General features: G+C 40.3%; 1 non-coding gene and 1 pseudogene across 1 annotated transcript; both read left to right on the forward strand.

Annotated features, from left to right (window-relative positions):
* Positions 1-18991, forward strand: part of LOC100660430 (etoposide-induced protein 2.4 homolog) — a 253196-nt pseudogene extending 234205 nt beyond the window's left edge.
* Positions 10457-10528, forward strand: TRNAA-AGC (transfer RNA alanine (anticodon AGC)). The gene has a single exon. It is a non-coding gene; the product is annotated as a tRNA-Ala (tRNA).
* Positions 18992-27667: the final 8676 nt, after the last annotated feature.

The following is a 27667-nucleotide window of genomic DNA, read 5'->3' on the forward strand; positions in this document are numbered from 1 at the left end:
GAAGATGACTTGAGGGCTAGAGTCAGAAAAGGAAATGAGACCACAGATGCAGAGGTCAGAGTGATGTAGCCTTGAGCCAAAGAATGTTGGTGGCCTCTAGAAGCCATAAAAGTCAAGAAATGAATTCTCCACCAGAGTCTTCAGAAGGAATACATCGGTGCCATTACCTTCAGTTTATACCCAAAGGACCAGGAACAGATTACCCAATAAACATGGTAAGCATGTGCTTAGGACATCAACAAAACAGGCACCAGTTTCCAAAGCAAAGACCCATAGACGCCAAGCAGACAGGACACAAGGAAATACAAGCACCGTGGTAGAAGTTAACAGCTAGGGCACTAAATGAAATTGTTGCCATTTTATAAATTTTGTAAACAATAACAAGTATATTTTCCTTTTCATTTCAGACAGATTGGGTATAGCCGCATACTTAGTTCTCTCTTGTACATCACATAGGAACAGGCCAACAGCACTATAATCATGTGACTGACGATGCTCCAAGGCCAGGGAAATGGTTCAGGGAGCAAAGCAAGATATACCTCAGGCCCTGGGTAATCAACTGTTAATGAAGCCGGCGGGGGCAGAGGGAGGAGGGATAAGATAGGAGGGAGTTCTTTCAAAAGGAGGAGCTTTTAGATCCGGGATAAATTAGACAAAATCACTTGTCTTGCTCCAAGGGCGTTGTTTTATCTCAGATTCAAGTGTTGTGTGTAGCCTGTGTGCTTTGGCTGTGTCCCCACCGAGATTGCCGCAGGGGGTTAGGGCTGTGTCCTGCGCTTGCCTTCTTTGGCTGAAGCTTCCGCGTCCCAAACACCACATCCAGCCCTGCTGCAGACATGCCGCAGGGTCAGGGGTGGGGGACTTTGCTTGCCTTCTTTCGCTGAAGCAGCAGTGTCCCCGAAAACTAGCATCAGCCCCGAAGCAAGGAATTGGGACTGAGGTGCTGCAGCAGGCTTTGCAGCTCCTTGCTGCTTATGCACGGTCTCTCCCTCCCCCTCACTCAGTCCAATTTCTTAACTTTGCCTTTCATGCTCAGGGTTCCTAGCTTGTCATATACGTAATGGATTCACTTGTTTTTTCGGCCTTTGTTGTAAGAAGGACACTGGAAGCATTTGAGTATTCCACCATTGTGGCCCTGCATCCCTTCTCATTTTCTTTGATTTAGAATATGGGGAATACTCTTTTTGTAGAAAATTAGTTATATAGTAAAAATTTTAGTACCCCACATCCACTAAAACTTTTTTATAATCTAGTTCATCTCATTCTGCTAAAATGGCATGTGTCACTTTTGTGTTCAGTCTCTAATATTACAGTCACATTTAAAAAGGAATTACATCATGGACAGCTAAGACACACACGTATGTATATACGCACATGTTTACATGTAACTCACATGTCCTGTTGGAATGCCTGAGTAAGCAGAGGAGGGTGCACCACAGAGTCTTAGTGTTTAGGCCCCTCATATGCCTTAATCTGGTCCTGCACAGAACCCATTTCAGACTTCTGACCTCCAGAAATGTAAGATAATAAATTTGTGGGTTTTTTAAGCCATTAAATTTGTGGTAACTTGGTACAGTAACAATAGGTAACTAATCCAGAGTTTGGTATTAGGTTGTACTGTAGTCAGTGTATTGAAAAGATGTCTTATTACCAAGGGAGAAGGATAAAGTTCTTGATGAATTCCTTGGCAGAGTGTTAAAAAATCACATTTTGTGCAGGTCCGTTTATAATTGCATCACATGAAATTGATTGAGAGTTAGTTCTGGAATCTGTGCTTCATACTCAAAAACTTGATGAGTGGAATAATGTCGCCTACTACCAGGTTTCTTTTTCAATGCGTGTATGTAGAAGAGACAGAAAACCTGTGCACCCTCCTAAGGCTTGAACTCAGGACCTTCAGTTTATGAGACTGATTGGCTGCCACTGCACCGAGGCAGTTACACCAGCAACTTTTAGCAAAGCTCTCAATTCGAACAATTTCAAGCTTCAGTGAACTTTCTGAAGCATTAGGTTTTTATACGCTGTACATTTTCACGCCCCAAAAGGAACTGAAGCTACGTCATATATAAGTTTGCTGTTGCTGAGTTTGTCACAATAACCTTGAACAAAATCATTTCAGGATTTACTCTTTAGTAAATAAATATACAACAGAGTGAAGTTTTCCACTCCACTTTAAACATCACTTCCTGCTGGGTTGCATCCAGCAAGTTACTTATCATCTCTGTGCCTCATGTTCTCCATCAGGCAAATGCAGATCACAGTAAAAGTACCTACCTTCTGAGGCAGGTAGGAGGACTGAATGACAATAAATGTAAGGAGAGTGCATGGCACATAATAAGTTCCTAATAAATTTTAGCTGTTATCTATTGTTGTTTTGGACAACTAGCGTGTAAACCTGTTCTAGGAAAAGAAAAACTTGTTGGAAAACATTCTTTTTTCTTTGTAAACATTAGGATTTAAAAGGTGTCAGTGTGTGCGGTAGTGTGGTAGAGTGGTTAAAGGCACTGGATTTAGACTCCAGTCTCTGCGGAGCTGTGGGTTTGAGTCTCACCACTACCAGTCCTATTATAAATGGAATCCAAGTAAGAACAGAATTTGCAGATGTTTTTTGGAATAGTTGCCTAATACTGGTAACATAAAGAAGATATTTATCTTCCCAATACTATGTCAGAGTCCTTGTGGCACAGTGCTTAAAGTGATCAACTGCTCTGCTTTTGGCAATTCAAAACCACCAGCAACTGAGCGGGCCACCCTGAGCAGGAATCAACCGCAGCCTGTTTAGTTTTTGGTTAAGACCAATTACGGAGTTATAAGGAAAATCAAACTATTGTCTTTTCTGTCTGCTGGAGGCTGTGGTAGTTGTGATCCATGAGTTCTTTAGACTAATCTTTCTTTTTGTGTATGGTTTTCTTCATTCTCCCTTGCTCCAGACACGACGGGACCAGTAGACGTATCTTAGATGGCCACTCACAAGCTTTTAAGACCCTAGGTGCTACTCACTAAAGTAGGATCTAGGACATTTTCTTCATAAAGTGTGTTGCTTCAATCGAGCTAAACGCCCCCCAAGACCATGGTCCCCAGCCATCAGCCCAGTAATTCGGTCCCTCAGGGATTCTGGGTGTGTCTATGAATCTCCTACAACTTTGCTTGGTCAAGTACAGTGTTCTGTACAGTCTTACCTGTTAGCAAATTTACCACTTATCAGTTGTTTAGTTAGTGTTTTTACCTCCTCATAACGCCCCTCCCTTGTAACCATCAAAGTTTCTTTCTTTCCATGTATAAACCTTTTCATGAGTTCTCATACAATATTTGTCTTTTTGCCATCAGCTTATTTCACTCAGCATAATGCTCTCCAGATTCATTCATGTTGTGAGATATTTCACAGTCATCATTGTTCTTTATTGTTTCATAATATTCCATTGTGTGTATGTACCATAGTTTGTTTATCCATTCATCTGTTAATGGACACTTAGGTTGTTTGCACCTTTTTGCTATAGTGAATAACGATGCAAAGCACGTGAGTGTGCATATATCTAGTCCTGTGACAGCTCTTATTTCTCTAGAGTATATTTCCAGGTATGGGATTGCTAGATTATATGGTACTTCTATTTCTAACTTTTTAAGGAAGCATCATATTGTTTCTCAATGGTTGTACTGTTTTGCATTCCAAGAGTGCATGAGAATTCCAGTCTTTCTGAAGCCTCTCTAACATTTGTTATTTTCTGATTTTTTGATTCATGCCAGTAATGCTGGGGTGACATGGTATTGCAAAGTAATTTTAATTTGCAATTCTCTAATGGCTAGTGATCACAAGCATTTCCTCAAGTGTCTGTTATTTAGCTGCCTGAATGTTTTCTTGGTGAAGTGTCTGTTCATATCCTTAGCCTATGTTTTAATTGGATTATTTGCCTTTTTGCTGTAGAGGTGTTGGATTTTCCTATAGATTTTAGAGGTTAGACCTTTGTTAGATATCTCATAGCCAATTTTTTTTTTTTAGAGGCTAGACCTTTGTCAGATATCTCATAGCCAATTTTTTTTTTCCCAGTCTGTGGAATCACTTTTTACCCTTTTGGTGAAGTCTTTTGATGAGCATTAAGTGTTTAATTTTTAGACAATTCCAGTTATCTAGCTTATCTTCTGGTGTTTGTGCATTTTTAATTATTGGATTTTATCATATTTATGCCATATATTAGAACTCATAGCATTTTTTTTTGTTTGTTTTAGCTTAGCATTGACCCATTTTTTATTCTATGATCTTTAAGGTGTTTGGTTTTATATTTAGATCTTTGATCCATTTTGAATTAGTTTTTTTGCATGGTGTAAGGTATGGGTCTTGTTTCATTTTTTAACAGATGGACACCCAGTTTGCCAGGATAATTTGTTAAAAAGACTGTCTTTTCCCCATTTAATTCACTTTTGTCTTTTATCAAAGATCAAGTGACCTTAGATGGGTGGGTCTTGTTTCTTCATAAAGAGAATGTAAGTATGTCCGGAAAGAATTTTCTTAATGTAGTAGGTTATGTCAAACTTGCATTGTTTCTAAATTTTATGTCAAAATTGGTTTTCTACTCCAAAGTTATACAAACTTTTGTTTTGGCATTTCTAGTAATTATATTTGGTTTTATTTTTCATTTTTTACTTTAAAATCTTATATCTATTTGAAATAAGCATCACAGGTGATATATTGATCTAAGCTTTTATTTTCCTGAATGTCTACCCAGTTAGCCAAACACTATTTATCTAATAATCTACCAATTCCTATTGATTTAAGCTTCTACCTCTATTGTATTTTTTTTACATATTTGTTTTCTCCCATATCTGAAGTTTTAATTTTGCTGTATCAAGTATAGGTAGAGTCTTAAATAGCTACTTATTTTTCAAATTCTGGGTGACTACATTGGACTAAATATGATTTGGATGATCTTACAATGGCTTGTTTACTTTATGTTAATATTTGAATGTGTCATTTTCCTGAAGCCTATGTTGATGTAAAGGTCCCTCAGTGACCAATAAGGTTTGTGCTCTACTAGTAACCTAAATGTTGGTGGTTTAAACCCACACAACGGCATTGCAGAAGAAAGGCCTAGCAATCTGTTTCCGTGAACATTACAACCAAGAAAATCTTGCAGAGCAGTTCTAGTCCTATTGGAAGGTAATGGGTTTGTTATTATTGTTATTGTCATTATTGTATTATAATACAAAGTGGTTGCAATAGGGTGAGAAGCCAGACCATTGTGGCATGCTGGTGGGAATGTATATTAGGCAAGATCCATCAGAATTATCAACAGTCATCACATGGACTGCTTCAGCAATTCCATGTATAGAAAGTACTTACACCCATTTGAAATGTCAGATACAGAATGACAATTATTGCAGCATTATTTGTACGGCAAGATATATATTATGGCAGATCATGTAACAGAATTCTCTGCTGCAAAGCAAAAAAGGAAGAAGCTCTTTCTGTATTTATGTGAAAATCACTATGACATACGTGAAGTGAAAAAACCAAGATGCAGTGGAATGTATTTGGAATTTCCTTATTTGTATAAAAAGTGGAAGAAATAATATCCCTGAGAGGATAAGCAAGAAATTATGCTTGCTGTGCAAGCAGGAACTGGATGACTGGGAAAATTGTGGAAGTGTCAAGGATGAAATTTCAGCATTTTTCAGCATTAACAAGTTTGGTTTTTGGTCCATCAAGTAGGAATGCAGGAGTTCTGAGTTTCACCTCTTTCGCTGTCTCTTTATGATAGCCGGATATTATAAAATGTAAAGACAGCGAAGGAATAAAATCTATTAGAGAGGAGGAGCCTTGCTGGCTCTCGCCTCACCAAGGCAGTTTTGGCAAGGTTCCTGGGTCTCCCTTTCCATGCCCCTCCCTTCACCTCAAAACTCATTCCCTCAGGCGTTTCAGTCACCCTGCGAACTAGGGGCTCCACACCCTGCTGCATCACCTCCACACCCACTGCCCTTCTACAGTCCCACAGGGGATCTTCTGGAGCTCAGAGCTGCGTTCAGGTTCACTGCCAGCTGGCCTGGCCCTCTGAGCATCCAGGGTAGGGAGGGGGAAGATGCATCAAGGGGAGGGGGTGAACTTGGGGGTTACCTTAGGATGCAAGGGCTGGGCTTGAGAAGAGGAGGCGCTACTTCCTTTGTGAATGGATGACCTACTGTGCTTGAAACCAGGCCTTGGGTGAGTAGAGAGCACACTAGTGGTTAGCTGGAGCCATAAGGCCCTTCACATTAGGAGGACTACCTGGATCAGGGATCCTCTGTGTCCATTCGGCCCCACTCTGCCTCCCCCTTCCCCGAAGAAACTCTACACCTCTGGTTATCTGATTAGAGTCATTACAGCCCTCGTCATTGGCATTGTGGAGTTTTAAGGAAAGGATGATTTTAAGGGAGGCTCCCCAGCTGAATTCTATCCTACCAGCCTTCTCTTCTCCTTCCCTTCTCTTCCTTCCCCTCGAAATAGTTGCTGTGAGTGCAAGTGATGCGTACTTGGCTGTCTGAGTCTCTTAATAGAGTTCCTTTGTTAGAGACCCTCACTTAGGGCATTCCAACAAAGAATCTAAGTTACAAATTATGAGTCGCTGTAACAACGAAGATTGTTTTTAGAAAGCTTCATCTCATTTGGAAGAATTGCGCTGCCTTGGCTTTTACTGACCCCCTGTGTGCACTGTAGTGTTCTCAAGGAGCAGGCCTGTTTTGTGAGGCACCAACCTTTTGGCTAATAATTGAACCCTTAACCCTCTTCCCTTTCTCTGCTCTCCTTGCTCAATTTAGATTATTTTTGAGCAAAGAGCAGGAAGATAGGAGTCAAGAAGCCTAGAGTGAATGTCGGGATGAGTTCTCTAAGAGGAAGCTGAATGTATAGGATTCTAAGAGAAATCACAAGGGTAAAATCAGGATAATGCCTGAAAAGGGACTTAAACCTAGGATCCTTGGATTGAAATCTGGTGCTCTACTGACTGAACTACTCAGGCTCCTTCTCATAGTTTTTCGTGTGTACTTAATGCAGGTTTTATGTATGCCAATTGGTTTTATATTTCATGTCCTGGTACTCAAATAGCTTCCTTGTAATTCTCCTGCTTGCCAAGAAGATTGTGTTTCAAATAGATATTATAATCTTTTGAAGAATTTCCCTTCCTTCTATTTTGTCTTTTGTCTCTTTAGACTTTCAGAAACAGACTTGTCACCTAGCCAAAACACTGCTGACTTTCAGATCACATTGTTACAGCCAGAGGGCTTCATTTTTGCCAAGTGTCCCTTTGTTTCTTTTTTACTCACATGCATCTATTTTTCTCAAAGCAACACTCATACTACTCTTCTTGTATCCCTCTGCATTGTCTTGTACATTTTTCTTACAGTCTTGGGAGGCAGAGAGGAAAGCAGTCGAAGGAGGGAAAAATTGAAGACTGGGGAGAACATTCCATAATGGTGGGCAAGCAAAGGTGCATGGGTTTAATCTTCTGCAACTCTATGCTTGCTTTTCTTTATGATGCAATTTCTCTACCATCTGTAAGCCACTCCTCCTTCTTTACATTTTATTTTTTTTCCTTCTCTTCCTCCTTCAGGTCTTCATGTCATGAACACTGTTTTCTGCTCACATCCAAAGTTAAAAGATAATTACCTTCGTAATTTATTGTACGTTAGGACATACCATTCAGAATATGACCTAAGACAATTTTTAAATTTTGGCCAAAACCTGAAGAAATACCATACAAGGAATCTGGGAACACATAGGGAAAGTTTGGCATGAAGGAAAGATTATCCTCTCTCAGGAGGAAAGACAGGGCAGGGAATGGGAAAAGACAATTGTTTATTTCTTCCAACTAACTCAGCACTTCCAAGACACCAAGACTATGTGAAAACTGAAAGAATTTGTGATTACTTTAAGAATTTGTGCAGTACTCATCTCTCCTACCCTAGTAATGTACAAGGCAGAGTTGGAGGTGGGTCATGCAAAATCTCCTTGAATTGTTTTGTGGATTACTCCACAGGGAAACTAGGAAATGATATTTAGGCAAAGTAACTTGGGGTTAGTTAGCATTTCAATGAGACAAACCTCTCCAAGCTATTTTGGCCTTCTTCTCTCCATCTGAAGTAGTTTGGAAGTCACAAATCTGCACCTCACACATAGGGACCACTCTCCCAGGGAAGTTTGGGCCACACTGCCTCTCCTACCTCCTTATCATTCTAGTCTCAGGAATCACTGTGGTTATCAAAAAATAACGGGAATTTGTACCTTAAATTTATAAGTATCCTAAATGAATGAAGTCTCAAATCAAACTCTATCTCTCCCCTTTCCAGTCCTATACAATGCCCCCAAAGAAAAAGAAAACAACCTAACAACAAGTGGTAAAGTCCATTCCTCCTTTCCAAAGTGAAAGGATTTAGCATCTTCACAATCCAGAGACTTGGGGTTCTTCCTAAAAATTTCCAAATTTAAGTTGCATCATCAACCTTGAACTCTCAACACTGTGCCACCCTCTTCATTCCTTAAGTCACTATGTTGCTCATCTATTTGACAGTAGGGCTGAGGATAAAGTTGCTGCACCCATTGAATGAGTAACTCTCAAATAATACTGCAAATCTGACTTTCCACAATTAAAATCTTGCTCTTCAGATTCCCATTAAGAAAAGATAGTATGTGACTACTAAAATGCACTGTAAATATTCCCAGACGTGCTTCAGGAGAAAGCTGGGCTCAGCAGCCTTTTGTGTATGAGTTGGAAAGAAGCATGGGAAAACTGAAAGTATCTACACCAAAACAGGGTAGTGAGTCCTAGATCCTCAGACTAGAGGCCTGGTACACTGAGCTCTCCAGGAATTTGACGGGTTCAGCAAGAGCCTATTCAAACCACAAATGGTTGGTTACTTCTTGACCTTACTATCTTATTATTTCCCCTGAATATTAAGTTCAAACACAGTAAAACTAAGGGGCTACAAAAACAAGACACTCTAGCCCAAAGCCCTCGGAGGATTGTGCTTCTAAGCCCAGCGCAGCTTTGCTTGCACTTCGGGTTTGACAAAGCTGCTTGCTTGTGGCTTTTTCTAAAGCCTCCAATACCAACAACTGCTATTCCAGACACAGGGAGCCATACGCATTTGTTCCAAAATGCTCAGCGACAGAAAGAGCAGCGACGCGCTCTCAGTCACGAAATTTTGGGTAACAGCAGTCATATGTTTTCGTTGGAAAGCACTTACCTCAGCCTCGCTCTTGCCAAGGGCCTGCAGAAAGAATAGAGATCTTGGTCACTTTCTACTTGCGCTCTATTCCATATCCTATCCATTCCTAGAGACCCTTCTTCAAACCCTATTCCTCTTCTCTCTGCCATCTACTCCTCTGCTGCCACTTCTGTCCTTGACTCAGCGTCCTACTTTCCGGGCCATACACTCCGCCGCCATCTCCTTTTCACTCCCTTCCTGGAGCCCACTCTTCCTAGCATTCCAATTCTCAGGCAGGTGTCTTTCTGACACAGTAGTACCTTAACCTATAAATTCTGGGCATCCATCCTTTCCATCCCCGAAGATCTGGAATTCTCCATCATATCTGGGTTTACAGTCTTACCACATCAGGGATTTGCGGTCTTCTCCGGACGGGCCTAGGAAAAGTTTATAAAGACAGAATTTGTTTTGAAGGTTGTACCCGGCAGATAACTTGCTTCACTTGTGCTTTCCTCATTAAGGAAGTAAATTGTTATAAAAGAGACATTTTAAAGATAGAAGAGTCCATCTTTCTCCTCTCTTCTGCCTTCCGCTTCTTCAAAACCAGAGCTACAGCGTCGCGGAGGCAAAACTACTTTTCCAAATCCAGATGTTGGGCGCAGGGGTTTGTAACAGCATGACTGTACATATAGCTGTTCGTTTCAGTCTGATTAACCCGTTGCTGTCCTGCCTATCCCGTCCCCATAATGTTTCCAAGGAGCGAACTTCGGGCCTTTTGTTATCAGCCATACCTCTTAACAACCGTGCCTCATCGGACCTGTTTTAGTCTTACCTCCCCACCTGGATCTTCATTCCTTCCTAGAACTCCCAGAACTCATCTTTGGATTCCACTGCACTATCTTCTGTGTCTTTCTGCTAGCTTCACAGGCACAAAAGAAGGACTTTTCAAGAAGACATCAGAAGGCTTAACGGAACGTTCCATCTCGCGACTCTCCCTCGTGGTGGACTGGAACTGACGTTTCAGGCAACTGGCTAAAAGTAGTCCTTGAAGAAGCCAATGACTGATGGGAGATCTCAGCGACATTAGCCCCGGAATGCGTTTTTTTTTTCTTTCTCTTCTCCTGGTATTTTTTTTTTTTTTAGCTGTGAGGCAGGATCCAATCCAAAAAGGAACACAAGAATTGAATAGAATGGATTTTTGCTTGGGGAAACTTGGGTTTCCAAATGTCTGCAGACCATGCTAGAAGTCAGTATTATGGATTGTTCACATAACTTTTTCCTAATGGGGAGTGTAGCTCAGTGGTAGAGCGCGTGCTTAGCATGCACGAGGCCCTGGGTTCAATTCCCAGCACTTCCATGTTTGGCTTTATTTCCTCACATCTGAATGTTGGCAAATTCTTTCATGCTTTCCTTATTTTTCTCTTTGTCAGTACCTTTACCTCTGTTTTTCCTATTCACAGAAAGGATACATAGTTTGATTGTTACTCACGTGGACCATAGTCCTGGGCACTCCTTGGGCCTCCCAACCTGACTGCTTAAGCACAATGAAGTTACCAGAAACGAGTAAAAGAAGGTGCTCGCCCACTCAGAATCTACTGACGCTGAAGCAACAACATTCCACCATGTCATAGATGGCCTATTCTCCTCTACTACAATTTCTCATTATTATTAATAAGTAGGGAAGAAAAGAACAGTTGGAAAGAGGGAGGGGGAAGTGACTACTGGACAATTTCCTTTTGAGGCCTCTCCTTTTTTCCCCTCACCTGTGCTTGTGCCAACAGACAGATTGCAGATTTAGGAGAAAAGCTGCCTTCCGATTTTCTTTTTCCCATTCCTCTTACCCTTCCACTCCGGCCCACATAATCTTGGTCAGCAAAAAGCAAGTGCAATCACTGGTCATGGAGATTTGTGATCCCTACCACAGGGATCTGTGATCCCAACTCTTTGTTAATAGTGAAGTAGTATTTGGATGCTATCCACAGGTAAGGCATTTCTCAGGAATCCCTGAGTCTTCCAACACCCACAGTTGATAAAATTATTTCCAGAAACGGAAAGAGCTGCTAAGTTCCCTTAAAGCCAGAAATGTCTTGGGCAAAAAGAGCTGCATCCTTCTATGTGAAAATTCCTTAGTCCCTTTTCCTTAGGAGGAAGGGAACTTTCTGACTTCCTGCATTGTAGAGAGAGCAGAGGAGACATAGGCAACACTGGTAGTCTCAAACTATCTCCCTGGGACATCCAAATTCAATGCATCCTAAAGACCTAGTTCAAAAACTTCTTTCACCTTCTCTTTTAGTTCTTCCACACCCACACCCATCTCCCACCACCTATCTTCCCCTTTATTTTCTTCATCAGGTAATGTGTCACCTACACCCTCACTTTCCTTTTTCCCAGACCCCCTTTATCCTGTATCCGGTGCTTCCTCCTAACAAAAAGTTCTCACCCTCTCAGTTCACTCCAATTCCCTCAGCACCACTTCCTAGGTTAGCAGCTCTCGAACATTGCTGAAAAGTAGAAACATCTGTGGAGGCTTTTCAACAATACAGATCCCATCCTCTCGGTATCCTGTGATTCTCAGTCCATTCAGAATCTATAAAGGTAGAATCAGGAATGCATATATTCACAAAGTTTTCAGGCAGTTCTCCAGTTTTGGGAACCACTGCCTACTGATCTAAGACATTTACTTAGCTTTCAACTCTGTACTGGACTTTGCTACTCACCATTTACCTTGCAGTATCTTCCTGCTTCTAAGCACCCGTGTCAGCTACTTTCCAGTGCCAACTGAACCTCAGTGGGTTATTTGAGGGCAGTTAGGGTAGGGGAGACAACTAGTGGTGGCAAGAAACCGAAGAGGTGACATGTAATGCATTCCAATATTCAGGAAGATTCAAACCTCTCACATGTGAGAAAATCTCAGAATGAAAACTAAAAGCAAGAGAAGACACAATGACTAAGGATTACCTCCTAAATGTCACATGTGGGTTTACTGACATGCCAAATTTTGGCAAGAGGCTGAAGTTCCTATTCTTTTATCCTCTGAGGTGGCCAGGGTTTGAATGCTAGTCCAGGAGCATGAGGGGGCTGTTACAAAAGGTTAATATGCCTGCAGTTCTTGCTCAGCCTGCCAATATGCCTCCCTCATACTTCTTTGCTGTTCTCAGAACCCTAGCTGCAGTTTCACAAGACAAAGCCACAACTCAATTTCCCAACAAGGGTTTTGGACTCCAGGGTTTGCTTGAACAGTGAGTGTTTGTGACAGTATATACTTAGTGTTCACGTAGGATCTGTTTTCTCCTTCAATGTGGATCTAAGTTTCCCAAACCTAATTCTCAGGTTCTGCTCTTTTGAATTCTCATCTGAGAATTATCCACTGTGGATCTGAGAGCCAAAAGGAGTGGAAGGGCAGGACCCCAATGTGATGGCTGGCAAATTCATAATACCATGAAGGCTGTGAAGAAAAAGTAACTAGTTTGGAGTTTCAACTGAAGGTACTTGAACTAATGCAGGCTATAGGGTCACTATGAGTCGGAATCCACTCGATGGCAGTGGGTTTGGTTTTTGGTTGGATGTGGCAGTGGTTAAGGCAATCAGCTGCTCACTGAAAGGTTGGTGGTTTGAAACCATCAGCGGCTCCATGGGAGAAAGACGTGGCAGTTGGCTTCTGCAGATTTACAGCCTTAGAAACCCTATGGGGATGCTATGAGTCAGAATGGACTCTATGGCTGTGGGCATTTTTTGTTTTTAGTGCATGCCTGTGGCTGAGACTTTCATGTCTTGGGTTTTAACTGCCTCCTATCCCTGGAAGGAGTCCTGGTGCCACAAGTGGTAAAAAGCTTAGCTGCTAAGTCAAAGGTTGGCAGTTCCTATCCATCAGCCACTCTCTAGATAACCTATGCGGGAGTTGGATTTTGTTTTTTCCCTGGGAAAGGAGTCCCTAGGTAGACTTAAATAGTTAACACCTGCTTGCTGCTAACTGAAAGATTGAAGGTTCCAGTCACCCATAGGCACCTGGTAATCTTAATTCTAAAAAATCAGCCATGAAAACCTTATAGAGGACAGTTTAACTCGGACACCTGTGGGGTCGCCAAGAGTCAAAATCGACAAGAAGACAACTAGTTTTCCCTGGGAAAACATGTCCAAATATGGATTTCTCTTGGTTTATAGAGACTTCTTATCTCTTTTTGACTGCCTCCTGAACGTTTCTCTGAGACACTATCGGGACTCCAAATTGAATACAGTAAGGGTTATGAAGAGCAAGAGAAAAACAAGATCTGTCTAGAGAATCCGTGCTTGGCGGAATAAAAGACGATAGTCCAAAGCTGTGTTTCACTGCTTGCGCAATGCTGGGCAAATGCCAGCAGTCAAAAACAAAAACAGGAAAACTGAACCCGTTGTAGTGGAGTTGATCCAGATTCACAGAGACCTTATGGGACAGAGTAGAACGGCCCCCTAGGGTTTCCAAGCAGCTGCTGGTTAATTTGAACCGTTTAATTTTTGGTTAGCAAGAAACTACTATGCCACCAGCGCTCCGAATCTCATTCCCACAACACAGTAGCATAACGAAGGAAAAACAAGGATGGGATTTGAACCCACCATGCAATGTACAATGGACTAGCAGTCTGCCACCTTAACCACTTAGCCACCTTAATTAGGAGTTAAGGAAAAGAGAATCAAAGAGAAGGAAAACTTACGCACTCAGTTTTGCCCTGAAATAATTTAGACATCAGCATATCCTGAGGTAGCCCCCAGGAGCCTCACTAGGGGGCTTTGTGGTTCAGTTGGTTTAAAAAAAAAAAAAAACTGTCTGCAGGGTCATTTCAACCCCCCTCCCCCTTGTCTTTCTTTCTGTCTCTTTAGTAATAGTTCAAAATGGGCGCTTAAGGTGCAGGCTTTTGTTTTGGGTGATTAAAGAGATTCTGTTAGCACCTGATTCTTCATTTCTCCCCTTTCTTGTCATCTTCCTTCTGCTGTCGCAGTCACATTAAGGGATATAGAAGCTCATAGCATAGACATAGAGCATTCAAGGAAGTCCACTGGGTTCTATTTTCCTGTCTATGTGTGCAGGAATTGAATGGAAAATATTAGGAGAAGTGAATTTGCATTCCCTCAAGATTGGGTTTAAACAGTGTTGGAGCAGAGAAGAAGTATAGAGGTACGGAGGATCGAAACCAGGGCCTCATACATGCAAAGCATGTGCTCCACTGCTGAAAAACGTACACCTCTCTCCCGAAGTGCTGCTGGATAACTTTGACCTAGAACTAAGTTTTATTTCCTGAGATTCACTCTTCTTGAGCGTTGAGGTAGTGTTGATCAGTGTTAAGAAGCATCAGCAGCTACTTTAGGCAGGAGGCACTCATGAACCAGGGGAAGATACTGACTCTTTATAGGGCTTGAAGGTGAAGGCAGAGATTGGAAATACGTGTTACATAAATAGCCATAAGAGGTTTCCATGGTGTCTTTTTTACAACCTTGTGTTGTTAAAAGTCTGTCTTCTATTATGGGTGGCAAAGAATAAAGTCCTCATTTTCAAGCTCTTTTGATTTCCTCTTTGGTTGTCTTAACCTGAGGCACAAAGCTAAAGAAATTAATCTTTTGCCTGCCCAAAAGTTTTCTATATTTGCTGTTTGCTCAGTCAGATGTATATACTGGATTTGATGGTAGAAAGCAACAGCAGAAGAAAACCACGTAGTGATACATTCTGCATTTCATTTTAAGGGTCTTTCCTACTGGAGATATCAGGTAACTCAGGGACCCTACCAACATCCAGAAGAGGAAATCATAAGGCATGCATGAAACAGCAGCTTCAGGATTTAGAGAAAGGTGAAGTGTAAGAGTAAGATCCAAGGTAAATAGACAGGATTTAATGGACAAGTACAAAAGTGAGTGAAACATTTATTTATTTAATTTTTATTGTGCTTTAAGTGGAAGTTTACAAATCAAGTCAGTCTGTCATACAAAAATTTATATACACCTTGCTATATAATCCTAATTGCTCTCCACCTAATGAGACAGCACGCTTCTTCCCTCCACTCTCTCTTTTCGTGTCCATTTGGCTAGCTTCTGACCCCTCTGCTCTCTCATCTCCCCTCCAGACAGGAGATGCCAACATAGTCTCATGTGTCTACTTGATCCAAGAAGCTCATTCTTCATCAGTATCAGTTTCTATCCCGTTGTCCAGTCCAATCCCTGTCTGAAGAGTTGACTTTGGGAATGGTTCCTGTCTTGGGCTAACAGAAGGTGCCCAGTACCCCAGTGCCATTGAGTTGATTCCGGCTCATAGCGACCCAAGGTGAGTGAAGCATTTATACATTTAAAATTTTTAAAGTCATTTCCAAACAGAAGGAGGTACAGAAAAGGGAGTTTTGAAAAATTGGGGATGGAGGGGCACTGGAGGAACTCTGGAAGGGGAGAAGATAAGCTCATATGAAATTCAAGACATCTTGGAACACGCTTGTGAGAATGTTACATGGTGAACTCAGGATAACGCTTTGGTCTCCAGCCTTAGATCTATGAATGATCAGTAAGCACAGGCATGTGGAGGGTGGATAAAGACTGAAAAACCTACTTTGAGATTTGGGGATTGGAAATTCATTTGGGATATTCGTGGAAAACAAATAAGCTTGCTCCAAGACTCTTCTAGAACCCTGACATTTATCGCAGTTAAAACTCAGTTCTTCGAACTACATAAGAAGACTAAGAAAGTTCATTTCCTGGACCCAGATTTCTAGTGCTTATTTCCTTTTTCTCATCCTGGTTTGGCCATATATGAGCCTTTGCTAATATTCATAAAAGTAATATGGAGTCTTTTTTGAAATTGGCAGAACATGATTTGTCTGTCAGACATGTTCTTTCAATTGGTTTATGGGATTTCTACATTAAGAACAAGAAACAGTATGTGGTAGGTTTCACTTAAGGAGAAAACTAGAGCGTCACACACAAATCTGATGGGAATGTGTATACGTTTCTGTGTGTGTGTGTGTATGTGTGTGTAAATACTGGGCGGTGTCTTGGCTGTTTGATGCTGTAAAAGCAATATGAGTAATGTCAAGCAACCCTCATTATAGTATCATTCAGAATAGTTTTACTGTCCTAAAAATGCCCTGTGCTCCACCTATTCTTCCCTCCCAATCTCCCTGAATTGCTGGTAGCCACTGATCTTTTTACTGTCTAAAATTTTGCCTTTTCCAGCATGTCATATATTTGAAATCATACAATACGTAGCTTTTTCAGACTAACTTCAGTCGCTTAGCACTAGGCATTTAAGTTTCCTCCACCGCATTTCATGGCTTGAAAGCGCACTTATTTTTGTTGCTGAATCACACTCCCTTAGATGGATGTGCTGCAGCTTGTTTATTCATCTATTGAAGGACATCTTGATTGTTTCCAGTTTTTGGCAATTATCAGTAAAGCTGCTGTAAACATTTGTGGGCAGGGTTTTGGTGGACACAAGCTTGTACTTCATTTGGCTAAATACCTAGGATCACAATGGCTGGATCACATGTTAATGTATGTGTATGTTTATGTATGGGCTGTACTTTGGCCCTTGTGGACTTGTTTTAATTTACTTCAACTTCATCTTGAACTTCCATATGAGCAATTAATGGTCTGTTCTGCAGTTGGGCCCTGGCCTTGTTCTGCTCTCTTTATATTTGTTTGAGTTGTAGGGGTAATTCTTTGATTTTGGCCCTTTCTTCTTTTTGGATGTGTGCTTTTACCGCTATCAACTGACATCTGATCACTGCGTTTGCTGTGTCCCAAAGGCTCTGGTAGGAAGTGTTTTCATTCTCATTTGACTCTATGAATTTCTTTATTCTGTCCTTAATTTCTTCTATAACCCTGTAGTTTTTGAGCAAGGTGTTGTTCAGTTTCAATGTCTTTGATTTCTTTTCCTTGCTTTTTCTGTTATTGATTTCTACTTTTATGGCTTTATGGTCAGAAAAGACACTTTGTAATATTTAGATCTTTTGGATTTTGTTAAGGTTTGCTTTATGGCCTAATATATGGTCTATTCTGGAGAATGTTCCATTTGCGTTGCAAAAGAAAGTATACTTGGCTGCTGTTGGATGCAGTGTTCTGTATATGTCTACAAGGTCAAGTTGGTTGATTGTGGCATTTAGATCTTCTGTGTCTTCATTGAGCTTCTTTCTGGATGTTCTGTCCTTCACTGAAAGTGGTATGTTGAAGTCTCCTACTATTATTGTGGAGCTGTCTATCTCTCTTTTCAATGCTATTAGAGTTTGTTTTATATATTTCGGAGCCCTGTTGTTGGATGTTAAATATTATAGTTATATCCTCTTGATATGTTGACCCTTTAATCATTATATAGTGTCCTCCCTTATCCTTTGTGGTGGATTTAACTTTAAAATCTATTTTGTCAGAAATTAAAATTGCCACTTATGCTCTTTTTTGGTTGTTGTTTGCTTGATATATTTTTCTCCCATCCTTTGAGTTTTCGTTTGTGTCTTTAAGGTGTGTCTCTTGTGGGAAACATACAGACAGATCGTGTTTTTTTATTCATTCTGCCCCACTCTGTCTCTTTATTTGTGCATTTAATCCATTTCCATTCAGAGTAATTACTAACAGGTGTGAGTTTAGTTCTGTCATTTTGATGAATTTTTTATGAGTTATTGACAGTTTCTTTGTTCCACTTAATTTTCTGTGCTGAATCTTTTTTTCTTTATGTATTTTCTTTTCATCTTTTTCATTGCTGGTGATTTTGTAGTTGCTCAGTCTTTGTTTTTTATTTTGATGTGTAGGATTGTTAGCGTCCTTTATGGTTACCTTAATATTTACCTCTATTTTTCTAAGTTTAAACCAACTTTTTTTTCTTTATATCGTCTTGACTTCCTCTCCATATGGAAGATTTATGACTACATTATTTAGTCCCTTTTATTTGTTTTAATGTTGTCATCTTTGACAGATGGACATCTCTGTTTCCCTATTTTCAGTGTTTTAGTTTTGATTTATTTTTGTGATGTCCCTATCTGGGTTGATATCTGGTTGCTCTATTCTGTGTTCTTGTCTTGGGTTGTTATCTGATGTTATTGATTTTCTAACCAGAGGACTCTGTTTAGTATTTCTTGCAATCTTGGTTTGGTTTTTACGAACCCGCCAGCTCTAAGGGGGAGAGAAACATGGCAGTCAGCTTCCCTAAATATTTACAGCCTTGAAAACCATGTGGGGCAGTTGTATATGTAAACTGTAAATATTAATTTGGTGATTTTCTCTTCACCATTCTCTTTGTTGGTGTAGAGGAATCCAATTCATTTTCGTATGTTTATCTTGTATCCTCATACTTTGCTGAAATCTTCTAATGTTCCAGCATTTTTCTCCTGGATTCTTTAGGGTTTACTGTGTATAAGATCATATCATCTGCAAATAGAGATACTTTTACTTCTTCATTGCCAGTGGGGATGCCCTTTATTTCCCTAGAGTCAGCAAAATAACGCTAATATGCTCTTCAACATTCTGCTGCAGGCTCTTTTCCTTCTCCAGGGGATGTTTGGGGGTCACTTTTCCATCCATTCTGTTGGTCAGTTGGTTAGTTTCATGCATATGTCCCTTCTGTATTCACTATACTGCTTTGAATACCGCTGATTCAATAAAGGAATTAAAATGTCAAAAACAGAAAGGAATTGGCCCTGCTACTTTGGATTTGGTTTGCCCTTGGCTTTGCTCAAAGTAATGCAGTCCTCATACATTATCAGTGGCAGCCTTTTCTCCATCCTCTTTTTTTAATTCATTATCAGCACCTGTGAAGCAAAGACCCCTGGCAAAATGTATCTTTTTCAGTCGAGCCTCTTCTCCTTGCTGGTCTTCTTAAGTTACAGACCCTTCCACAACATGGTCTACCTACAGTCTGCTTAACCTCTGCAGAGAAGTTCACTTTATGACATCCATCTCCTGCCAAACTACAGGCCACTGCAAGTCAGTTCCTTTACCTGCCACTCACAGTGGATGGGTGGTATTGGAAGAAGGATATGGCAGCTCTTTTCCCTGTTCACCTCCCCCACCCAGGGAAGGCAGAACTCTTTCTGCTGAAGGTATTTTAGATAGCACCATCTCTCTGAGGAACTGGAATGTTGTCTCTGGTACACTGTGGCAAATCTTCCTGACACCAACCAATATGTGGATTTTTAACACCATGAACCTGAAAGGACAGGATTTTCTGTAACTGTTTTCTGGCATTCCTAAACTTTGTGCCTGGACTGATTTGAGTACTTTTTCTGCCTGTGCCATATACCCTCCCACCTCCCCTCCCTGCATTTCACCCTTGGATGAATGGATTTTGTAAAGGTAGCTATTATAATTCATGGATTTGTTATTTTTGTTGTTTTTCTGTGAAGCATATACATTGGATATGGCTGATGAAGGAGTATCTCACTTGTTCCTGATCACTCCCTTTGTAGCCATCACTGTTTTGTTTTTTGTAATTCAGGTAAAGTTTTGGTTTCTCTTGTTCAACTGCAAAAAAATGAGTCTGAAGAGAGGCGACAGGAGGTAAGACCTTGCAGCCAGATCTGTTGGGCTTTCAAGAATGTTTGTCTTTCTTCCCTTGAAGGGGAAACTCTTTCTTCACTGTACGTAAAGTACCCCAACTATGGGGAGTTACCAATTCTGGACAAGTGCCACTGAAACACAGAACGCTCAGAGAACCTGAGCTTTTAAACTCTGGAGATCTGAGACTTACTGTCGGCCATTGCCAGGTCTGTCTGGTATTTCAAAGGAATATTGGGTGCTGCTAATAGGAACCAAAGGGTTATAATTATTAAACCCATTGAGCCTGTTGAGGGGTGGGGAGAGGAGAAGGCAATAAAAGCCGTGTTGATCAGAAAAGGGATTATTAGGGAACTTACATACAGAGGTTGATGCTAAGATTCTCATGAAGGACAGCAGATCATTGAATGTCACCCAGGTAGAGCTTCATGCAGGGCAGTGTGGGTTGTGGCCTTATACAGCTGGGCTTTATGTACAAGGATATGTGCAAGGGTACTAGGGAAAGACATACCTAATCTATGATGGATGGTGTTGTTTTTGTACTAGTTAATGGGATTCAATTGACAGTGACCACAAAGTGAGGTGTTTAGTATATTTTTTGCTGGTCCAGATCACTGCTCAGTCAGGTACTCTGGTTTTTCCCCATAGTCCTTTGCAGGCAGGACCCATCTTGTATTTTTCGTGGCCCTCACATCAGTAATTTTTAAAATTGCTTGTTGACAGTTGAGTATACTCTTTTGTGAAACACATGCTTAATTTATGCTCTTTCTCATTAATGTTTTAGCCTTTTACTTGGTGTTTTGTAGGATATTTTCATATATTCCACATAACAGTTCTTTGTCCAATATACATATTGAAATAGTTTCTCTCATGCAAGTAAAATTTTGCTGCATATCACTCAAAAGTGGTTGCAGCTGTACATCAACAGGGAACTGCCAGAAATTCAAGTCAGATTCAGAAAATGATTGAATCAAAGGATATCGTTTCTGATAACAGATGGATGGTGGTTGAAAGCACAGAATACTAGAAAGATGCTTACCTGTGTTTCATTGACCATGCAAAGGTATTTGGCTGTGTGGCTCATAATAAATTATGTATAACATTGCGAGGAATGAGAATTCCAGAACTCTTAATTGTGCTCAGGAGTAACCTGTATATATACCAAAAGACATTTATTCAAACAGAAAAAGAGAACACTGGGTGGTTTAAATTCAAGAAAGCTGTGCATCAGGGTTGTATCCTTTTACCATACTAATTCAATCTATATGCTGAGCAAATAATAGGAGAATCTGAACTATATGAAGAAGAACGCAGCATCAGGATTGGAGGAAGACCCATGAACAACCTGCAATATGCAGATGATACACCTTGCTTGCTGAAAATGAGGGGAACTTGAAGCACTTACTGACAAAGATCAAAGACTACAGCATTCAGTGTGGATTATACCTCAACATAAAGAAAACAAAAATCCTCACACCTGGACCAATAAGGAACATCATGATAAACAGGGAAACGATTGAAGTTGTCAAGGATTTCATTTTACTTGGATCCACAATCAATGCCCATTGAAGCAGCAGTCAAGAAAACAAACAACGCCTTGCACTGGGTAAATCTGCTGCAAGAAATCTCTTTAAAGTGCTAAAAAGCAAAGGTGCCACCTTGGGATTAAGGATCACCTGACCCAAGCCAGGGTGTTTTCAATCATCTCATATGCATGTGAAAGATGGACAATGAATAAAGAAGATGGAATAAGAATTGATGTCCTTGAATTATGGAGGTGTGAAGAATACTGAATATACCATGGACTGCCAGAAGAACAGACAAATCTCTCTTGAAAGAAGTACAGCCAGAATGCTCCTTAGAAACAAAGATTTCAAGACTTCATCTCACATATGTTGGACATGTTATATGCAGGGCTAAATCCCTGAAGAAGGACATCATGCTTGGTGAAGTAAAGGGTGAGTGAAAAAAAAGAAAGACTCTCAAGGAGATGGACTGACACAGTGGCTGCAACAATGGGCTCAAGCATAACAACGACTGTGAGGATGGCACAGGATGGAGCAGTGTTCCGTTCTGTTGTACTCAGGGTTCCTAAGAGAAGGAAACAACTCCATGGCACCTAAAAGCAACAACAACAGATTGTGGCAATCCCATCTTCTTAAAGAGAAAAAAAAAAAAAAACCCTTGACTTGGAGTCAGTTTAAACTTACAGAGACCCTATAGGACAGGGTAGAACTGCTGTATAGCATTTCCAAGGAGCTATTGGTGAATTCAGATTTGAACAGCAGAGCTTTTGGTTAGCACCTGAGCTCTTAACCGCTGCACCACCAGGGCTCCTTCTTAAAGAGAAGAGGGCTTGAAACTTCTTAATAAGAGAAAAAAAGAAAGGTGGAGAGAGCAGAAGTTGAAAATACAAAAATTCTGTCTTAGATCTTTCTTGATGGTTGTGAAAACATGTCCCCAGGAGGTTTACCAAGAAGGGAACTTTGTAGCAGTCTCATGGGATGAAATGCTCTAGCAACAGAAACAGCGTTATTTGGTCTGCAAATGCCTTACACATGTCCTGGTGTAACAGCATAATATAATATATGTTTGAGAGCTTAAAAATAGTGGGATTTGAAACAGTGGATTTTGTCTCTAGCCAGGTATCAAATATGTAAAGACCACTTACAAAAATGTATGGTATTTCAAGAATGATCTTCATGATGTCTTTGTCATGAGTGAGGTGTACTCCAATAGGAGTGTGTCCTAACCCTGAGAAGGTTTGAAACTATGCATGCTCATCTGCTTTTTACCATTCCCAACACTTCTGTACTTCCCTGCTTTTTCAAACACATTTTGAATACTTGTGTAGAGAGAAACCCATTAACCAATGGATTGCCTTGAAATGTTTCCCTGTTTCTATACCCTGTGTCTCCTCACCAACCAGGCCAGCTGTGTCAGCACAAGGAAGATAAGGAAAAGGAAAGGAGTAGAGAAACAGAATTGGCTTGTGCAGAATTTCTCAGTCAACAGCAAAAATCTCACTGCCATGTTAATGTGCTCATAATCTTCCTTTTTTCTAGCCTCACTGATGACCAAGATAGAAAAAGAAGGACTGAAAGTAGAAAGAACGGCTGGATCATTTAATTTGAAATTCCCCTTTTTTTTCTGAGCAGTGTTTGGAACCTGAAAAAGCCAGAGCAAACAAGCAGAAAAGCTTCTTCCTGTTTTACCTAATTCTCCACTTTTTCGCCCTCCTCCTCTTCTATCAACCCATCCACTTTCTCAAAAAAATGAATATTATTTTCAGATATGGTTGGCAAAGGAGCCCATAAAATTTTGAGTGAGTTAGTAGATTATATTGGATACATTAAGATTAGGTATTTAAAACCACAAGGGCCTTGCAAACAAAATTAAGAAATATTTTGAAAGAATAGCTAAAACAGGTACTTTCAGGCAGCTGAAATAGCTTAGTTGGGAGAGGATAGACTGAGGATCTACAGAGCCCTGGCTCAATCCTGGGTTTGGCAGTTGTGTCTAGTTTTCCAGAATTACTACAATTCCCTTTATTATAGAACAGTTGGCATTCCAAGGCTTTGGAATTCTAATGCTACTGAGTATAGCAGAGTAAAATGTGTAAAAATGAAAATCTGTGTAAGGCAGAAACCTGTCACAGAAGAAAAACTCAAATATTTTCCACTAAAAGGAGTGATAGAAAAGTGGTAACATTGTACACTGTCAAAGGCAGAAAACTTGAGAGACCAAGAACAAGGCAGTCCCTTCAAGGCCTGCTCTCACAGTTTCACTCTACATCTATCTAATAGAGGACTATGTGAAAAAATTACATTAATATCTATATCACCTCTCACTACAATTTGTACTGATTTTTTCAATTCCAAACATACTGTACACATACATACTTTTATCATCCTTTCTTTTATTTACACATTCCTGAGATCTTTTATGAAGTGTAAAGTGACATTTTGCATCTGTTATTTTTCTTATGTTTAACTGACAATGGGTAAAATTTTCTTTAAAATAATAATTAAAAAAAAAAAAAACAAACCTATTGCCGTCATGTTGATTCCAAATAGGACAGAGTATAACTGCCCCTTAAGGTTTCCAAGGCAGAGCTGGTGGATTCAAAATGCTAACGTTTTTGGTTCGCAGGCAAGTTCTTAACTACTAAGCCACCAGGGCTCCTATTTTAATAACAATGATATTTTGAATGATTATAGTTTAAATAAAAGTGATATGTATGGCAGCAATATTATAAGTGATGGGAGGGAAGAATCCAGAATACTCTGTTATAAGGTGTCTGTACTACACGTGAAATGATATACTATTATTTGGAAGTAGACTTAGATTAGTTGTAGAAGTATATTGCAAACTCTAGGGCAACCACTAACAAAATTTTAAAATGCAGTATAATTCATATGCTAAGAGAGTAGAGAAAACTCAGTCATACCAAATACCCAATTAAACTAGAGAAAGCAAAAGAAAGAGAGAAGCAAATAACAAGGGCAACGAATAGAAAGCAGTTGCCAATATGGTAGATATTAATTAAACTGTACTGATATCACTTTAAATGCAAATAGTCTATGTATATGTACCTTAGTCTCGGTTCTCCAGAGGGGCAAAACCAGTGAAACATACATAGACAGAGATTTACCAAAAGGAAATGACTCATGCAATTGTGGGGAATGGCAAGTCCCAAATCTGTCAATCTCCTGGCAGGTCGAAGATCTCTGATGGCTCCTGGAGTTGCAGGGGTTGGTGAATCCCAAATCCGCAGGGCAGGTGGCAGGCTGGGGAAACCTGTTACCTAATGGGGTTGCGGGCACTAGGAAATCCAAGATGTGCAAGTTAGGCAGCAGGCTAGAGGCTAATGCAGGCATATGTCCCAAGAAAGGAGATCAGGTTCCATGAAGAGTACAGGGTCAAGAGAGAGTGAGTTTTGCCAGTACATACTTTTATATACTGGAGTTAGGCCACAACTCCAAGGGAAGACCTCTTTCAACTGATTGGTTGCTCATGCCAGGTCAGAAAATGGAAGGTAATTACATTATGAAAGAGCACGTGCTAAACCCCTGAGAATCATGGCCTAGCCAAGTTAACATGTAGCATTAAGCATTAACAATACCAATTAAAAGACAGAGACTATTCCAGTGGGTTAAAAAGAGTGAAAACAACAGACCCAACTACTTGTTGTTTTCAAGAAACCCACTTCAATATAAAATCATGGATAGATTAAAAGTAAAGAGATGGGAAATTTATACCATGTTAACACTAATCAAAAGAAAGCCAGGTAGCTATCTTCCAAATGTCTTGGCATAGATGAGTGAGCACTCCCAGTGCTGCATCTGTTTGTTAAACATCTCAATTGGTATTCTGTCAATTCCCATAGCCTTGTTTTTACCCAATGCCTTCAGTACATCTTGAACTTCTTCCTTCAGTACCATTGTTTCCTCATCTGACACTAGGGAATTACAGACTAAAACAATGGTGAGATACCATTACTCACCTATTGTTCGGCAGACAAAGTCACATGCTGGAAAGGAGGTGGAGCTACAGGAACTCTCACACATTGCTGAGAAAATGCAAAATAGCACATCCACTTTGTAAGATAGTCTAGTATTTTCTTACAATGCTGAACACAGGCTGACATAAACATGTTGTTATTAAGTGCTGTGGAGACAGTTCTGACTCATAACGACCCTATAAACAGAAGAAGGAAACACTGCCAGGTTCTGTGCCACCCTGGCAATTTTTGTTATGTTTCAGCCCATTGTTACAACCACTGTGCCAATCCATCTCTTTGAGGGTCTTCCTCTTTTTCACTGACCTTTCATTTGCCAAGCATAATGCCCTTCTCCAGGGATTGGTCCATCCTGATAACAGGTCCAAAGCATGTGAGACATACTTTGCCATTCTGGCTCCTAAAGAGCTTTCTGGCTGTACTTCTTTTAAGACAGGTTTATTTGTTCTTCTGGCAGTCCATGGTGTATTCAGTATTTTTCACCAACACCATAATTCAAAGGCATCATTTCTTCTTCGGTCTTCTTATTCATTGTTCAGCATTCGAATGCACATGAGGCAATTGAAAACACCACGGATTGGGTCAGGCACACCTTAGATCTCAAGGTGCCATCTTTTCCTTTAAACACTTTAAAGAGGTCTTTGCAGCAGATTTCTGAATGCAATGTATCTTTTCATTTCTTGACTGCTGCTTCCATGGCTGTTCATTGTGGATCCAAGTAAAAAGAAATCCTTGACAACTTCAATCTTTTCTCCATTTATCATGATATTGCTTATTGATCCAGTTGTGAAGATTTTTGTTTTCTTTATGTGGAGGTGTAATCCGTATTGAATGCTGTGGTCTTTGATCTTCATCACTAAGTGCTTTAAGTCCTCGTCATTTTCAGCATGCAAATTTGTGTCATCTGTATTAACGCAGGTTGTGAATGAGTCTTCCTCCAATCCTGATACTGCATTTTTCTTCATATGTTCCATCTTCTTGTATTATTTGCTCAGTATAAAGACTGAATAAGTGTAGCGAGAGGATACAACCCTGACACACACCTTTCCTGACTTTAAATCATGCACTGTTCCCCTGTTCTGTTCAAACAAATGCCTGTTGATCTATGTACAGGTTTCTCAGAAGCACAGTTAACTGTTTTGGATTTCCTATTTCTCACGATGTTATTTATAATTTGTTATGATCCACACAGTCAAATGCCATTGCATCGTCAATGAAACACAGGTGAACACCTTTCTGGTATTCTCTACTTTCAGCCAAGATCCATCTGATATCAGCAATTATATCTCTGATTCTATGTCCTCTTCTAAATCTGGCTTGAACTTCTGGGAGTTCCCTGTTGATGTCCAGCTGCAACCGCTTTTGATTGATCTTCAGCAAAATATTAAGGATATTGTTCCATAATTTCTGCATTGTGTTGACTCACCTTTTTCATGCGTTGAATTGTGTCCCCAAAAAATATGTGTCAACTTGGTTAGGTCATGATTCCCAATATTGTGTGGATGTCCTCCATTCTGTGATTATAATTTTAAGTTAAAGAGGATTGGGATGGAATTGTAACACCCTTACTAAGGTCACGACCCTGATCCAATGGAAAGGGCATTTCCCTGGGGTGTGGCCTGTACCACCTTCTATCTTACAACAGATAAAAGGAAAGTGAAGCAAGCCATTGTTGAGAGAGGGGGGCTCATATCGCCAAGAAAGCAGTGCCAAGAGCAGAGCACATTCTTTGGACCCGGGGTTCCTATGGGAAGAAGCTCCTCATCCAGGAGAAGATTGATGACAAGGACCTTACTCCAGAGCCAAAAGATAGAAAGATTTCCACTGGAGCTGACGCCATGAATTTGGACTTGAAGCCTACTAGACTGTGAGAGAATACACTTGTCTATGTTAAAGCCATCCAAGTGTACTATATCTGTTATAGCAGCACAAGTCAAATAAAACACCTTCTATGGAATGGGCACAAATTTGGATCTCTTCCAGTCAGTTGGCTAGGTAGCAGCCTTCCAGATTTCTTGGCGTAGATGACTTAACACCTCCAGTGCTATATCCATTTGTTGAAAAATCTCTGTTGGTATTCTGTCAATACCTAGAGACTTGTTTTTTGCCAATGCCTTCAGTGAAGCTTGGATCTCTTACTTCAGTACCATCAATTCTTTTTCATATGCTACCTGCAGAAATGGTTGAATGTAGACCTATTCTTTTGTGTACAGTGGCTCCTGTATTCTTTCTACCTTCTTTTGATCGTTCCTGCATCGTTCAATATTTTCCTCATAGAATCTTTCAATATTGCAACTTGAGCTTTGAAGTTTTTCTTCAGTCTTTTCAACTTGAAAAATGCTGAGTGTGCAGGTAACATTTAGCTCAACTGGCGTAACATAGTTTATAAAGAAAATGGTCTTCATTCTACTTTGGTGAGTAGCATCCTGGGTCTCAAAAGCCTGTGAGCGGACATCCAGGATACTCCACTGGTCTCACCCC

Source organism: Loxodonta africana, chromosome 1 (genome assembly GCF_030014295.1).
Source record: "Loxodonta africana isolate mLoxAfr1 chromosome 1, mLoxAfr1.hap2, whole genome shotgun sequence".
NCBI lineage: Eukaryota > Metazoa > Chordata > Mammalia > Proboscidea > Elephantidae > Loxodonta > Loxodonta africana.